The sequence below is a fragment of the Pleurodeles waltl genome, chromosome 11 (genome assembly GCF_031143425.1).
Source record: "Pleurodeles waltl isolate 20211129_DDA chromosome 11, aPleWal1.hap1.20221129, whole genome shotgun sequence".
Lineage (NCBI taxonomy): Eukaryota > Metazoa > Chordata > Amphibia > Caudata > Salamandridae > Pleurodeles > Pleurodeles waltl.
In genome coordinates, this window is record NC_090450.1 from 91438232 (window position 1) to 91455221 (window position 16990).

At 47.8% G+C, this 16990-nt stretch overlaps 1 protein-coding gene across 7 annotated transcripts in view; it reads left to right on the forward strand.

Moving 5' to 3' along the window:
* ATP13A3 (ATPase 13A3) overlaps positions 1 to 16990 on the forward strand; it is a 429788-nt gene that overhangs the window by 240510 nt on the left and 172288 nt on the right. The window lies entirely within an intron of this gene.

Sequence of the window (16990 nt, forward strand, 5' to 3'; positions counted from 1 at the left end):
GTAGCATCTTGCAGGTTTTATTACCCTTCTCATAAGAACACAACCAAGTCACAAATGTGAGATTAACTCCTGAGTTTTCAACCAGTCTCACCTATGTGGGACCACCGCTTTGGATCTGTTACCACTGACACAAATGCAGAATCCCTGAACATTTGCCTGGAGCTACCAGCACCCATGATCCTTGGGCAATGTCATGTGAATATGTTGGTCAGTTATATTTATAAATGCTTTCCCTTGCTCCCAATTCCTTATGTGCGACCAGTGCCAATGACACTCATTCTCATTGCTTTAACAGGGGGTCATCATCCCAGATACTCTCTGCTCTCCAGAGGCCTATCTTGTAGAGCCTTAAAGGTGCAGATTCCTTACCTTTAAATGTCCGTCGTGTGTCAGACTGGAACCGGTACCTGAGTACCGTTAGGTGGCATCAATTTGCACCGTGCCCGTCCTCTGCTAGTCCGTGCCAGATATGATTTTGTGGTTCCAATATAGGCGCCACCCCAGTGCACTAAGTCAATTCTTTTGTTCCCGTACCAGCAAGCACTGATCCGAAGAGAGCTACCACTTAGCCATTTTTGATGGGCTTTTTTTGACTTTTTGTCAAGATGGTTTTGAGTGTTCTATTCCTGGGGCATCGAGGATGTCATCCAGGAAGACCGTCCTCAAGCCCTGTCAATCTCTTCATCGGGCAGTGTCAGTGATGGATCCCCACCTCGTATGTCTTTGGTGCCTGGAGCTTGGCCACGACTCGAGGTTGTGCTCCAAGTGTTGGGCCGTACATCCGAAGGCTTATAGGTAGCGGGCCCCAAAGCTGATGGCAGGCTAACGCTCTACTCTGCGCAAGTCAAGATCTTGAGAAAGAGAGCAAGAGCGAGTTCCAGGGATCAGTCGCGGAGTCCTCCATCGTCGCCTCACTCCAAATCGTCAGGGCAATTTGGTTAGTCGAGGCACAAGAAATCAACTAATAAGTTGAAGTGTTCTTTCACTTCTTCTCGCCCGTCGGTTGATGAGACGAGGGAGCTTGGACAGTCTAGGCCTCGCTCTGCGGAACCCGCACCTGGGCCAACTCCATACCTGCCAGAGTTTCTGGCAGCCAGAGCAATCCCTGCCCAACTCAGAGTTTTACGAGGCCATGCGCCTCATTTTTGGGCAGTCTGATCCCACTGGAGTGCGTTTGGGCGTTTGGGCACTGCAGAGTCAGAGGGTGCTTCGACACCAAGGAGCACCCAGAGATCCAATCCTAGGTCCAGACTGGCATTGGTTGTAGTACCTCGACCTTCCATGACACCAGTCCCGATGCAGATGCTCCCGGCATTCACGGGCTGCGCCAATTCGATTGCAACCCCAGACTCCGACACAGAGCCAGATGGTGCTTCTTACTCTGGTGATGAGGAGGGCAGCTGAGGTCCTGGACCTTGACTTGCCCTCATTGGCTATTCAGGGGCTCCTGTGAACAGGATAATTGCTTGATGCCATCTCCCGGCTCCTGGAGACCCAAGTTTACTAACTAAACACCCCACCCCTTAGAGCTTGGTTAACTAAGCCTCTACCTCCAAGGGCACGTTCCCTTCTGCTCCCCCAGATAGGGAATCTAAAAGGTTGGACCACTTGGAAAGAAGATGTTTTCTTCCGCCAGCATTGCAGTGCATTCCATGAACACAGCATTCTTTTTGGACCGTTATTCCCACACGCTGTGGGATACTGTTGCACAGGTGCTGCCACAGGTCCCGGTAGAGGCCTGGGCAGAACTCTCTCAGGCTGTTGCCAATGGGAGAGATGCAACAAAGTTCACTATCCATAGCGGACTGGACACAATAGATTTGCTAGGCAGAGCAGTTTCAACAGCAGTGGTCCTGAGGAACTACGCCTGGCTGAGAAGGTCTGGCTTTTCAGGGTATGATACCAGTGTTTCAGCATCTTTCCTGGATTTTGGGGAAAATGACTCTGTGGCTGATGGGGCTCATGGCCTCCTGCATCCTGCTGGTGACACATTGCAGAAGGCAAATTTGGGCTCTGCAGTGGGACCTGAAGTTCCAGTGGGCACAGCATCAGGGGAATCTTCCGACATGGTCCAGATCTTGGAGGAAATTGCGAAAGATCTGCAGTGGTGGTTAACGAATCACGTTTGGGTCAGAGGCAGATCCCTCTCCCTTCCCCCAACCAGATCTGACAGTGGTGACAGATACATCACTCCTGGGATGGTGTGGCCATCTGGGAGAGGTGGAGATCAGAGGCATCTGGTCACTGGCGGAATCCAGACTCCACATCAGCCTGTTGGAGCTTCGTGTGCTGTGATCTGTCTAACATTTAAAGCATTGCTTTCCTCTATCAAAGGAAAGATGGTGCAGGTTTTCAAGGACACCACCACCATGTGATACCTCAACAAGTGTGGAGGGGGCGAGATCGTGGACCCTTTTTCAAAAGACTCAGCGCCTCTGGACATTGCTGGAACAGCAGGGCACATCTCTGGTGGCTCAACATCTGGTTGGATCTCTGAACACCAGAGCAGACAAACTCAAAATTGTCTAGTGGATCACGAATGGCATCTCCATCTGGAGTTGGTACAATGTCTATTTCAGCAGCGGGGAGAGGATTTGTTAGATCTCTTAGCTTCTGCAGAGAATGTGCAACGTCCGCAATTTTGCACGTTGGAATTTCCAGTCGCTCATAGATGCTTTTTGCCTCGATCGAAACTCAGGCCTCTTGTACACCTTCACGTCCATAACATGTCTGCCCAGAGTTCTTAAGAAGACCAAGAACCACTAGGCCCAAATAATCCTTGTGGCTCTGGACTGGACACAAAGAGTCTGATATCCTGAGCTGTGGAGCATAGCCATCGATCCTCCAATCGGACTGCCCCTTCAGGAGGACCTTCTGTCGCAGAAGCAGGGGACGGTGGATTGAGCAGCTATAGTTGACAGCTGTTGACCTTCCTCCCAAAGTCTGTAACATAACCTTGGAAGCCAGGCATCCATCCACCAAAACTGTGTACGATTCTCGTTGGAAGATATTTGTGGAATGATGCACAGACAAGTCTGTTTGACCCCCCCTTTCTGCTTCTCTGTCTGAGGTCCTGTTTACCATTTCCCTGGCCCGACAGGGCTCTGCTATGAGCACTCTTAAATATTTATCTGCAATTTCTGCTTTGTTGAGTTTCCCTGCTCAGCCTTCTCTAAGTCCCCTATTGTACATAGGTACTTCAGGGGTCTTGCACATATTTTTCCTCTATCCCCATTTGTTATACCCCAATGGGATATGAATTTGATTTTGACATTTGAAGTGTGCTCCCTTCGTGCCTCCCCATAATTGTCCTCTCAGGCTTCTCACTTTGAAAACAGCTTCCTTGTGGCCATTACATCTGCCCAGAGGGTGAGTGAGCTGCAGGCATGGTCATATAATCTGCCCTACCTTTCCATCTATTGTGACAAAGTGGTGCTTCGTGCTAGGGCCTCCTTTCTGCCAAAAGTTGTTACACCCTTTCATGTAGGCCAATCCATCACTTTACCTACTTTTTACACAGCCCACATCCTTCTAAGGAAGAGGAGAGATTCCACCACCTGGACCAAAAAGAGCACTGGTGTTTTGCCTTTATCATACAAGAGTTCTGGGTGGATGATCAACTCTGTGTCAGCTATGTGGGTGTGAATAAACGTCAGACAGTGCAGAAGTGGACCATCTCCAGGTGGGTCGTTCTCTGTATTAAGATCTGCTATGCAGTGGCCAAGAAGCAACCTCCTAAGGGTTTGCGTGCTCATTCTACTGAGCTAAATCTGTGACCACTGTGTTAGCATGCGTAGTTCAGTCCTTGACATTTCTCAGGTGTCAACGTGGGCATCTCTGCACACGTTTACCAAACACCAATTCCTTGATGGCCAGGTCTTTAGGGATGGGCACTTTGCTAATTCAGTCCTGCAGGACTTTCTAGTATGAACTTGGTTGGCAAACCCATCTCCAGGGATGGTATTGCTTGGGTATCTATTCAAAGGCAAGGTCTGCCACTAGAATTCTCTATCAGATGAACAGTTACTTACCTTAGGTAACGCCTTATCTAGTAGAGACAATAGCTAGTCGCAGATTCCTGAACGACCCACCCGTCCTCCCTGCTCTGCGAACTGATTTCTATTGGCAAGGACTCCCCTTTCAGGCCTGCGTTTTAACAGACCAGTAGTCAGTTTCTTTATGGTTTTGTGCTTCTGGCGTGGAAAGTTGTGAAAAGAAACTGACGTCAGGGCTCTGGGGTAGCACCCATATTGCAACTACAACATCATAACCATCACAGACGCTGCCAAAGAAGGCCTTGGAGCCGATTGATGACACCTAACGGTGCATAGGAGTACTGCTCGCGAAAAACTCTGAATCCAGTCTGACACCTGGGGGTAATTTAAACGTAAGGAATCTGCAACTAGATATTCGCTATTAGATAAGGAATTACCGAAAGTAAGTAACTTGTTCCTTCACCCACACAAGAAACTAACACTGCATTTGGACTTGCTCATCAGCACGGCGGTCAATAAGCCGATCTCAGGTTACTGAACCTTGTGATTTGACACAGCAGATCTTTGAATTTGTGTATTTGCAGCTTGAACATATTCAAATAAAGCACCTAGGGAAAAACAATATGTTTGCATGTTATGCAGCTATATGGAAACATTCTGTAACTTTCTGTAGTAATTACAGCATACAGCTTTTAGCACTTACAGTCTAACACATTGGGCCAGATGCAGGAAACAAATAGCGAGTCGCAAAATGCAAAAATTGCCGTTTGCGACTCGCTATTCACGTTTCCCAATGCAGAAATGCATATTGCGAGTCGGTACCGACTCGCAATATGCATTTCAGAATCGCAAATATGAAGGGGTGTTCCCTTCCTATTTGCGATTCTGAGTGGTATGCAATACCATTTGCGACCGCATATGCAGTCGCAAATGGTGTCGCAGTTACCATCCACTTCAAGTGTATGGTAACTCACTCGCAAATTGGAAGGGGTCCCCATGGGGCCCCTTCCACTTTGTGAATGGACCCACAAATATTTTTTCAGGGTAGGTAGTGGTCCAAGAGACCACTACCTGCCCTGAAAAAATACCGAAACTAAAGGTTTCGGTTTGTTTTTTTAAGTGCAGCTCGTTTTCCTTTAAGGAAAACGGGCTACACTTAAAAAAAACAAAAAAAAAAACTGCTTTATTTAAAGCAGTCACGAACATGGAGGTCTGCTGACGACAGCAGGCCTCCATGTTTGCGAGTGCCTAGACTCGCTATGGGGACGCAATTAGCGACCCACCTCATGAATATTAATGAGGTGGGTCATTGCGACCCCATAGCGAGTCGCAGTCGGTGTCTGAGACACCGTACAGCATACCAATTTGCGAGTTGCAAATTGCGAGTCGCAGGGACTCGCAATTTGCAAGTCGCAAATTAGCATTTTGCTACATCTGGCCCATTGTCTGCTACACATGCAGAAGGCAGGGTTAGCGTCCTCCACATATGTATATTTCTAGCAGTGATGGCAAACTATCTGTTGAACGAAGCACACCATTTTATCTTCAGATTTCTTCCATGAATACGTTTATGGAAGGTTTGGAAAGAGTAATGTCTCCGGGGGTGCCGCCATTGCTGTCACAAGTTTGTACGGGGGTCTCTGGCATAACATATGGCGGGACCCACTTAGCTAGGGATGGGTATAAAATGTGCCAAAAAAGCAGATCGGAAGAAATCTTCATTTTTTTCAGTTCTCCTGTAGAGCAAACCTCGTTTGAAGAAAGCCACCAAAATCTTCTCCTCAGGCATATTTAAGAAACTGTTGGAATTCCTGCTTGAAAACAGAAAACTGCCCATGCTTGGGCTCTTACCCCGTCTTTGTGCCACAGAACGCAATTCTGATTAGCTGCGCGCCAGCCCGAAGTGCAGGGACATATTCTGTTTGGCTGGGAGAGTGCGAAATCCAGTTACCATAATGTTAGCAATCTGAGCAGGCAACATTTCACTCAGTCAGACTAGAGCTGCGTGGTAGGCTTCCTGTGGTTGTCTTATGTCATAAAATAGGAAGTGCCCCCCATGGTGCAGAATTGCCACCTGCGTTTCTCCTGCTTTTTTGGCCTATTGTTGGCAAACACTGATCCCATGATAATGGTGGATTTGTACTGGTTCACATCCGTGTACCACAGTCCCAGCACTGGGATCGCACAACTCTGCCAAAGCATCCCACCCTGGCCTGCAGAAACCCCTGCCATCCTAGCATTTTGAACAAACATCTCTTTGAAATGAACTGTTGTAACGCAAAGTATCACCCACCATTCCAGATCAGATGCAGAAATATAGCAGCTCCGCCATTGCATCTTACTGCTGCAAAGCAGCACAAACTATAACTCAGATACTTGGATCCACATGTGCATTGTCAAATTAATCCCTGTAATGTGTCGCAGAACTCCACTAATACCTCCTTAGCTGACCAGTAGTAGTCTTTGCTTTTCAGTTATGGGCACTGTCCCATTCAGGTACTGGGCACAGATACTATAACTGCTGATCTATCTTAGTCTTGCCCAACCGCACGCAGCCCCTGCTATACCACTTTTGGGGAGTTACATGCAGCTTTTCTTAGCACCCTACCTTGTCCAGTAGTGAAGGATGCAACAAGTCTACCAATGCACCTATTCTTACCTACAGTACCTCATATTGTTCCAGTACTTGGATTCCCTACAGCTTTTCAGTTTAATTCGTCGCATGCAGCACCTCTGCTTATCCAGCCGAGTAAACACACAGATCTGTCAGTGCACTTCAATCATGAGCCAGAGAAACCCCTGCCTGCCTGCAGCTGATGTTCAACTTAGTGATGCAGCAGTCCACATCTAATGTTAAAGCCTGCACTAACAGGCATACCAGTGCATCTTAACAATACCCTCCGGTACCATCTGATATTACAGCCCTCAGGCAGCTGTGTTGATGCCCCTTTATGCGGTCACACAGCATCCTCTTTCATTCCAGTACTGAGAGCTACACAGCTTTATTAGTCCACTTCCGTCCGCATCTACAGCAGATATTCAAGCTCTAGTAGCGCACTTCTGTAAATTTGCACTTCTGTGGTTGCAACTTGAATCCAGGTTACAGAAACATTTTTGTCCACGTCATTCGTCACTGTAGTCAGTTCTTGTAGTACTCGTTTAGTTCACTTGATCCCATTATTACACTATAGTATTACACTTTAAAAAAAAAAGTCCAGGAGGAATTTGCCTGGTTACACTATTCATCACAATCAAGTATGCTGCACTGATGCTATTTCATTACTACAGCCCACACAAAACACTGTCTGTGCACCTCGGCCTTGACTTGTAGCACTCACCGACTTTGCAGAGCTGGGATCTGCTTGTTTTTCCCACAGTTCCCTGTAAAATTAATCAGATCTGTCCTTGACTATAATTACTTCATCCTTTCATCCATGCTGAGTGTCCTTTAAAAAAGGGGAAATGCTATCCTGACACACACCTGCTTGAGGAGTATGTAAACTCATGGCCAAGGATATTGACTTATTTTCAAATCAGAGGAGAAAGTTGCCTATTACAGTTTAACACTAACACTTCAAGCTCCAAACTGGCCTGCTAGAAGCCAGCAAAATACATCTTATTCACCTCCTCCCGACTCCCGACTTAAAACACAAGTAACAAGGCAGGCCTTGTGGTTTTCTTTCATTTCTTGTCTATTCATCATATGCTGCTGAGCTGGTGTGGTCTCCAGAACTGGGGAGTCATGCAGAGTTCGGGCCTCAGGTCTATCAGTCCAAGCTGCCCTCACATTGTAATGCCCTTGGCTGCCCCTATTCCTTTGATATGACCTTAACATTGTTCGCTTTACGTGGACACCTTCTGAATCCCTGTATTCGTGTCCCACCCATTTGTTTCCTAAAAGTAATCTTACTTGTTGCTATCACCGCTGTCAGAACAGTGAGTGAACTTCAGTACCATGAGTCGAAGAACCCTCCATGCAACTAAGCAAAGGTCGGGGTGTGCTGTGCACACACTCTCGTTGTGTTTTATGTGTAGACTGTGAAGCCCATCAGAAAGACCAACAATTGTTTACTGCATTTTGCCCACCCACATTATGTTGGTCCTATCCCAAAGATAGACCTATTGTTATATGCATTCAGCTATGTTATACCAAAGCCAAACACACCCTACATGCTGTGCCTACAGCACAGTTTGCTTGCAAAAAAGGAGGCACATTGGCATTCCTAAGAAATAGCCTACTAGCAGATGTACGTAATGCTGACGTTTGGTTGTCTGTTCTCACATTCCCTAAACACTATTGTGTGGACATTCATGCAGGCTGTACTTTTAAAATCTTGGTCCAGATGTTTTCCACTTGTCCTCACAGGCCACCTCTGTAGGGGTTTGGGTACTACTTAATCTGTCCAAACCGATCATGTAAGATTCAGTAGTACATGTTGCAAACCTGTACTTAGCTTGTAGTGATGTAGATTCATATGCACCCTATCCACCACCCCAGACGTGAGTAGACGAGATTGGGTATGTATCTTTAATTACTGTCTCAACGTATTTTTAGTAACACGTTCTTCCTTTTAGTACACACAGCTTGCAATGATTTTGAACTCCAGCCTAATGGTGTAAAATCCAGTCTGAGAACGAGTGTCCTTCTGCATTATGGATAGGATTTCAGAGGAGATATGAGTCGTCTCAAACCACTTCTCTGAAGTATAATAACTTGTAAAATTCCAAGCCAACACTAGATGGCAGAAGTGTGTGCAACAAACGAGACTAGGTAAATAGCTTTTTGCTTCTGGCGTTTTCTGACAAGGCACATATTCTGTCCGCATCTCTACTTAAAGTTTAGGTCTTGTAGCTTACCGTAACAAAATCTTATCTGGACTTTACAACCTCTAGGCTGTTCTCTGTACATTACCTGTAGAAGTAAATATTATGGAGCCCACCTTCGCTTGATTTTTTTTTTGTGTAATGAAAACTGTTGGGAATATGGCCAGATCTTGAAAGTAGAAGTGATCAGGGATATATTATTAATGCATAATTTCTGAAATGCACCACTTCTGACACATTTTACGTGTTCTTAAGGTTTCATTGATTGGTTATGAGGCAGTAAACCCCTAAAGCCTTATGCCATTGATGGCACTTTACTGTTAAACAACTCAATTGAAATAATTTACTCATTCTTAGAAAAATACACACATTTGCTATATTCCGGATACCATGACAGATACGCTACAGATGGATCTCTCCAAGAGCAGTACTAATTGCTTTTGTTTAAGACCCAATTATCTAAGTATTATGCTTCAGGTATCTTAGTTGGACACGTGGCTGTGAACCATGCCAGCAAGCGCCCTTTGGGATAACTGAAACCATTGAGCAGGTATTTAAAAAGGGTAAACTGCGAAACAGTGCAACAAAGATGTGTCTTAATTTGTCCTGAGGTGGCTTCCAGCCAAGTGAAGAATGACATTAAAAGCTTTTTTGCACTATTGACAAAGGATCATTCATTCAGGTGCCTGAAATACCTGCAAATTCTGGCACATCCGTTTGCGCGTGCTTGGAAGCTCCACTCCAAACAAACTCAATTTGTCTGGCCTTAAAAGGTGAAAAGGAACATGTAGTAAGGAAGGAGCATCTGGGGTGTTAGGGAAGTGTGCATTTTGGACTACTTGGACATGTGATGGTCGCCATCTAGTCATCACCTATGTGAAAAACCTGGCAACCTTTCTTTTTGATACAATCATCTTATATGTCATTTAAGTAATTAATTTCATAGACCATGAATTTGCAGGTAGTGCTTTGAATTACTTGAAATGTATTTACTGGAATAGGCGGATGGTGGCATCCAGAAACAAAATGTTTACTTCCATATTGCTGATATCGTCGTCCATTCATTTTCTGTCTGATAGAGACTTCTAGCCACAGATTCCTTACCTTGGAATTATCCCCAGACGTCAGACTGGACCCAGACATTTTTTCATGAGCAGTAATCCTGTGCTCTGGTTTGTGGAGTCGTTCGGCTCTGTGTGGCATCTTTGACATACTCTACGCTGGAAGTGACGTGTGTGGTCCCTATATAGGTGCTACCCTCGCGCGCTAATGTCAGTTCTTTTCTTTCCACACCAGTCTTTGCAGATCAGGGAAGAGCTTCCATTTGGTCATCTTTTGCCTAAACATTTTTTTGTCCTCTGTCAAAGTCTTTTTTGAAGTTTTTCTCCTGGTGTGCTAGGATGTCATCAAGAAAATTTGGCTTCAAGCCCTGCAGTGCCTGTCACCGATCAATGTCGACGACAGGCCCGCACCTTTTATGCTTCTGGTGCCTCAAGAGTGACCACGACCCAAACCCCTGCACAGATTGCCGTGCCATGAACCTGAAGGACTTGAGGGAGCGAACCCTCAAGCTCTTGGCTGCTCAACGTGCCACATAGCAACGATTGAGGTCCCGGTCAAGAGGAAGATCCTGGGAGCAGTCACGGAATCCAAGATATTCGTCGCACTCAAAGGAGTTGGTCCACTCTGGTAAGTCACACCATCACAAGAAGAAGTTGTTGTCAAAGAGGTCTTCAGCTTCACGCTGTCTGTTAGCTGATGAGACAAGGGCGCTTCCACATTCGAGGACTGGCTCCACGGTAGAGCCAGCGCCTGGGTCATCTCCGCACCTCCCTGAGTTTCCTGGAGCCGGAGCGACCCCGTCCAGTTGGGAGTTCTGTGAGGCCATGGGCCTCTGATGTATTTTCGGGCCCCAAGCGTTCACCAGTGGCCCCTTCTGGTTTCACAACAGCAGTCTGGCCCATAAGATCCATTCCTGGATCCCGACTGATGTCGGGCGTGCCATCTCGACTTTTCCAGCCGCCAGTCCCAATGTCGATGTTCCTGGCGCTGGCACCCCATTCTAATCTCCTATTCTGATATAGAGCCTGAGGGGTGCCGTCTGACTGGCGCTGACTCGAGCCATACCTTCCAGGTGGGAGCCTGACCCATATTCTTTTGGGCTAGGTTTAAAGGAAGAGTTGCTGGACCCTGTGGAATACCAGCTTTTTGACACTCTGGACTGGTGTGAGGATCTGAGTGAGGCCAGTAGAATGGATACATCTCCAGATACTGTCATTCTTCATTTCCCTACTGTTGCTATGGAGGAAGGAGCTTCCTTCGCAGTGGTAGTCAGGAGGGCGGCAGAGGCCCTGAACGTCAGCTTACCCTCAGTGGCAGTCTAGATGACTATTTTAACAGAAGTGCTTCAGCCAGGAGTGTCCACATTAGGACCACTTCTTCCTTTTAAAGAGGAACTTATGGACTTCCTGCTTGGGACCTGGTCCAGCCAATCACAGGGACTCCTGTGAACAGAATGATTGCCCGCCACCATTACCCTAGTTTAAGGGACCCAAACGCCCTCTCCTAGCATCCTACTCTGGAGAGCTTCGTGGTCCAAGCCACCACATCACATGTAAAACCTAGCGTATTCCCAACCACACCACCAGATCGAAAATTCAAGAGGCTGGACACCTTAGGGAAGAAGATGTTCTCTTCCACCAGCCTTGCACTGAAGTTTGTAAACTCTGCATGCCTTTTGGGCCGCTGTCCCATGCTGTGTGGGATTTGGTCATGCAGGTGCTGCCAGCAGTCAGAAAGGTGGTCCAAGCCGTACTCTCCCAGGCTGTTGATGCCAGGAAAGACGCAGCTAATTTCACAATTCGGTGTGACTAGACACAACTGACTCACTGCGCAGAGGGATGACCTGTACAGTGGCCTTATGACACCACACTGGTTGCGGACAACTGGTTTTTCTGGGGGATGGCCAAGCATCACTTATGGACATGCCCTTTGATGTCTCTTGTCTCTTCAGAGACCAGGCAGATTCATTGCTGGAACGTTTTAAGGACAGCAGGGCCACGGCCAGGTCCTTGGGCCTTTCCATGGCCTTTTGCCACCCGAAATCTGCCTTCCGTGGCCAGGGAGGTCAGGAAGGGGCTTCCAGTTCCGCCTTTACCCCCTCAACCACTACGCTGCAAATGCTCCCCAGCCTCTGCAAGGCCAAGGATGCAGTACCCACAGATTCTGAGAGTCTCCATGCCACCAACTTGTGGCAGGCTGACCAAGGTTTACCCATCCCTTCTCCACCAAGAAGTGATGGCTCTCTTGGCCAAGGGAGCCATAGGGAGGGTGCCGACACCAGAAGTAGGTTGTGGTTGGTATACTCGCTACTTTCTGGTACCCAAGAGGGACAGAGCCTTTTGTCTATCCTAGACTTGCACCCTCTCAGTTTCTTCCTCAAGCAGGAGAAGTTCAAGATGCTCATGCTAGCTCAGGTCCTCTCTGCCCTTAACCCAGGAGACTGGAATGTAGTGTTGGATTTGCAGGACCAAACTTTCATGATCTAACCTTGCCTGCCAACAGCTGTTACCTATTGTTCACAGTGGCCCTCAAGCACTTTGGTGTTTGCAGCACCCGTCGGGTGTTCACAAAAGTGATGGTAGTAGTTGTAGCTCACCTGTGCAGGTTAGGGGTATTATTCTTCCCCTACCTTGACGACTGGCTGTTGAAGGCGAACTCGCCCCAGGCTGTCATTCCCCAGCTCCAGACAATGACTGAACTTCCTGCATTCACTGGGGTTCACTATAAACGTGCAGAAGTCACACCTGACTCCCTCTCAGACGCTCCCTTTCATTGGAGCTGTTCTGGACACAGTACGGTTTTGGGCTTATCCTCCAGAAAAGTGTGTCCAGGATATTCGTGATCCTGATGTTTCAGCCTCTACCCTGGATTTTGCTTAGAATGACTCTGAGGCTGCTGGGCCTCATGGCCTTCTGCATCCCGCTGGTCCAACAAGCCAGAGGGCTCTGCAGTGGGACCTGATATTCCAGTGGGTGCAGCTCATGGGGAATCTCTCCAAGGTCCAGATCTCTAAGGGGACTCCACTAGATCTGCAGTGGTGGTTATTGAATCCAGATTGTGTCCAACGTCAGATCTCTCTCCCTTTCCCAACCAGATCTCACAGTAGTGACGGATGCGTCACTCTTGGGATTGGATGGCCACATGGGAGAGGCGGAGATCAGAGGCCCGGTGGAGTCTGGTCTCCACATAAACCTTTTGAGCTCCGGCGATCCGATTTGCATTGAAAGCAGTCCTTCCCTCTGACAAAGAGAAATTGGTGCAGGTGTTCGCCAACAGCACCACTGCCATGTGGTACTGCACCAAGCAGTGCGTAGTGGGGTTGTCTGCATATAGCTGGAACGCCAAGGCATTTCAATGCGGGATCAGCATCTGGTGGGCTCTCTGAACACCAGAGCAGACGAACGCAGCCATTGATGCATAGTCAATCACGAATGGTGTCTCCATCCAGAGGTGATGCTAGGTCTATTTCAGCAGTGGGGAGAGTCTTGTTAGATCTGCTCGCCTCTGCAGAAAGCACGCAATGGTAGCTGTTTTGCAAGTCGGAGTGTCCAAGGAAAAACTCACTCTGTGACACTTTTCTTCAGGAGTGAAGCACAGCATCCTTTACGCCTTCCCGCCAATACCACTTCTGGCCAGAGTTCTGAAAAAGATCATGCATGACTGGGCCCAAGTAATCCCCGTGCCTCCGGACTAGGCACGAAGTGTCTGGTAACCTGAGCTATTAAGCATGGCCGTCGATCCGCTGATCAGACTGCCCCTTCGGGAGGATCTTCTGTTGCAGCAACAGGGGATGGTCCTTTACCTGAACCTATCCAGTCTCCGCCTCCTTGCGTGGAGATTGAGCAGTGGCAGTTGACAGCTTTTGACCTTCTGCCTAAAGTCTGTGATATTATTTTGGCAGCCAGGCGTCCCTCCACCAAAGCAGTATACGCCTGTCAAATTTGTGGCATGGTGTATTAACAAGTCTGTTGATCCACTTTCTGCACCTCTCTCTGATGTTCTCTTGATTCTCTCTCTTGCCCAGCAGGTCTCTGCTCTGGGCACCGTCAAGGGTTATTTGTCTGCCATCTCTGCCTTTTTTAGGCTGCCAGACCAACCTTCTCTGTTTAAATCTCCCATTGTTGTGAGGTTTCTTAACTGACTCACCCACATGTTACCTCCTATCCCTTTCATAATGCCCGATGGGATTTGAACTTGGTCCTCACATATCTCTTGTGTGCTCCTTTCGAGCCGCTCCACAACTGTCCCCTCTGGCTCTTGAATGCCATCACCTCTGGTCGCAGTGTGAGTGAGCTCCAGGCTCTCTCTTTGAAGCCACCATTTCTGGCTCCCCATCCTGAAAAGGTGGTGCTTCGTACTAGAGCTTGCTTCCTTTCCAAAGTGCTGACACCTTTTTACGTAGGCCAGTCAATCACCCTGCCTACTTTTTACACACACCCACATCCCTCTCAAGAGGAGGAGAGACTCCATCTCTTGGATCCAAAAAGAGCATTGGTGTTTTACCTAAATCATAGCAAAGATTCCCGATGAACAATCAACTCTTAATGGGTTATGTGGGTGCAAAGAAAGGAAGGGTGGTGCAGAAGAAGACCATATCGCCATGGGTAGTCCTCTGCATCAAGATGTGCTACACTTTGGAGAAAAAGCAACCCCCTGAGTTAGCATGCAGAGTTCCAGTCCTGGATATCTGCCAGGCCACGTTGTAGGCATCCCTGCACATGTTCACTAAACATTACTGCCGCAGAGATGGCTAGTTCGGTCGCTCGGTCCTTCTAGACTTTTTAGTGTGATCTTAGTTCGCAGGATGATATTGCTTTGTTATCTATTCTAGCGTAATAAATCCGCAACTAGAAGTGTCTATCAGGTGAACAAAGTACTTACCTTCGGTAATGAAATATCTGGTAGACACATATTCTAGTTGCAGATTCCTTACCGACCTGCCATCCTCCCTGCTCTGCGAACTGACTTTGAGGGACAGGAACTTCCGTTCAAGGGCCCTAGTTTTGGTGTACCATTTTCATTGTTCTTCATGGCTCTGTGCTACTGGCGTGTAAAGTCGTAAAGGAAGCGACGTCCGTGCGCTGGGGTGGCACCTATATATGACCGCAACGTCATCACGACGATCACAAAGCCAACAATGCTGTGGAGTCGACCAACGACACCTAACAGTGCTCAGGGATACTGTTCAAAGAAAATCTCCAGATCCAGTCTGACGCCTCAGGGAAATTCTAGGGTAAGGAATATGCAACTAGAATATGTCTCTACCAGATATATCGTTACTAAAGGCAAGTAACTTGTTCTTCAGCCTCTATCCTGGATTTCGGTGGGACTGACTTAGAGGCAGCTGGGACTCATGGTCTCCTGCATCCTGTTTGTGGACCTATGCTCGCTGGCACATGAGGGCTCTGCAGTGGGGTCTGAAAATCCAGTGGGCACTGCATCAGGGGACTCTGTCTGACATTGTCTGGATCTCGGCGGGAGCTGCAAATGATCTGCAGTGGAGGCTAATGAACCATGAATGGGTAAGCTGCAGACATCTGTCCCTTCCCCCAACCACATCTGACAGTAATGACAGATGTGTCACTCCTGGTTTGGGGTGGCCATCTGGAAGAGGTGGAGATCAGAGGACTCCGATCTCTGTCAGAATCTGGACTCCACATCAACCTGTTGGAGCTCCAAGCGATCCGATTGCCATTGGAAGCCTTTCTACTCTGCATCAAAGGAGGGCTACTGTAGTGTTCACAGACAGCACCCCCGCCAAGTGCTACTACAAACAAACAGGACGGTGTGGGGTCATGGACCTTTTGTCAAGATTACCTGCGCCTGTGGGCATGGCTGTATCGTCAGGGCATATCCTTTGTGGTTCAACATCTGTCAGGTTCTCTGAACACCAGAGCGGACAAACTCAGTCAGCAATGCCCCATGGATCACGAATGGCGACTCATCCAGAGGTGCTGCAAGGTCCCTTACAGCAGTGAATAGAGGGTTGGTTAGATCTGTTCGCCACTGCCAAGGAGGCTTAATGTCAGCAGTTCTGTGCACTGGAGTTTCCAAGGCAGCACTTGCTCAAACATTTTTAGTGTCAAGTGTAAGTCAGGCCTCCTGTATGCCTTTCCACACATACCACTTCAGAGTTCTCAAGAAAATCATGAATCACCATTCACAAGTCATCCTTGTGACTCCAGACTAGGTACGGAGGGTTTGGTATCCCGCGCAGTTGAACATGGTCATCGATCCTCCAATCAGGCTGCCCCTTTAAGAGGATCTCCTGTCGCAGCAGCTATAGAGTATCCTCCACTCAAACCCGTCCACTCTTCACCTTCTTGCGTGGAGATTGAGCAATGTCAGTTGACAGCTTTCGACCTTCCTCCCAAAGTCTAACATAATCTTGGCAGCCAAGGCTCCTGCCACCAAAATAGTATTTGCCTGTTTGGAAACATTCATGGCATGATGCTCAAAAAGCCAATTGGATCCCCTTTCTGCCACCCCCACCCTCTTTCTCAGGCTTAACTTATTAATGTTTATCCTGCCCAGAAGGGCTCCCCTCTGGGCACTCCTAAGGGATATCTCTCTGCTATCTCTGTTTTTTTGCGGTTGCCTGATCAGCCATTCCTCTTCAAATCCCCTGCTGTAAATAGGTTCTTGTAGGGTTTCTAACATATGTTCCCTCATTCACCCTTTATCATGCCTCAATGGGACCTCAGTCTTGTTTTGACATTCCTGATGTGTGCTTCATTTGAGCTGCTCTATAGTTATCCTCTAAGGCTGCTTACCATCAAAACAGTTTTATTCATGCCGATAACATCTGCCTGGAGGGTCAGCGAGCTTCATCAAAGCCTCCTGACCCCACAATCTATCCAGACAAACTGGTGCTTCGAACAAGAGTTTCCTTTCTTCTGAAAGTGGTCACTCCTTCTCACATAGGCCAGTCCATCCCCCCTTCTTCTTTTTATGCTCCACCACATCCCTCCAAGGAAGAGTAGTGACTCCACCTCTGGACTAAGAAAGAGCACTATCTTTCTGTAACCGTACATGAGAGTTCTGGGTGTGCGACCAACTCGTTGTCGGGTTTGTCAGAGGAAAGAAAGGACAGGCCGTGCAGAAGTGGA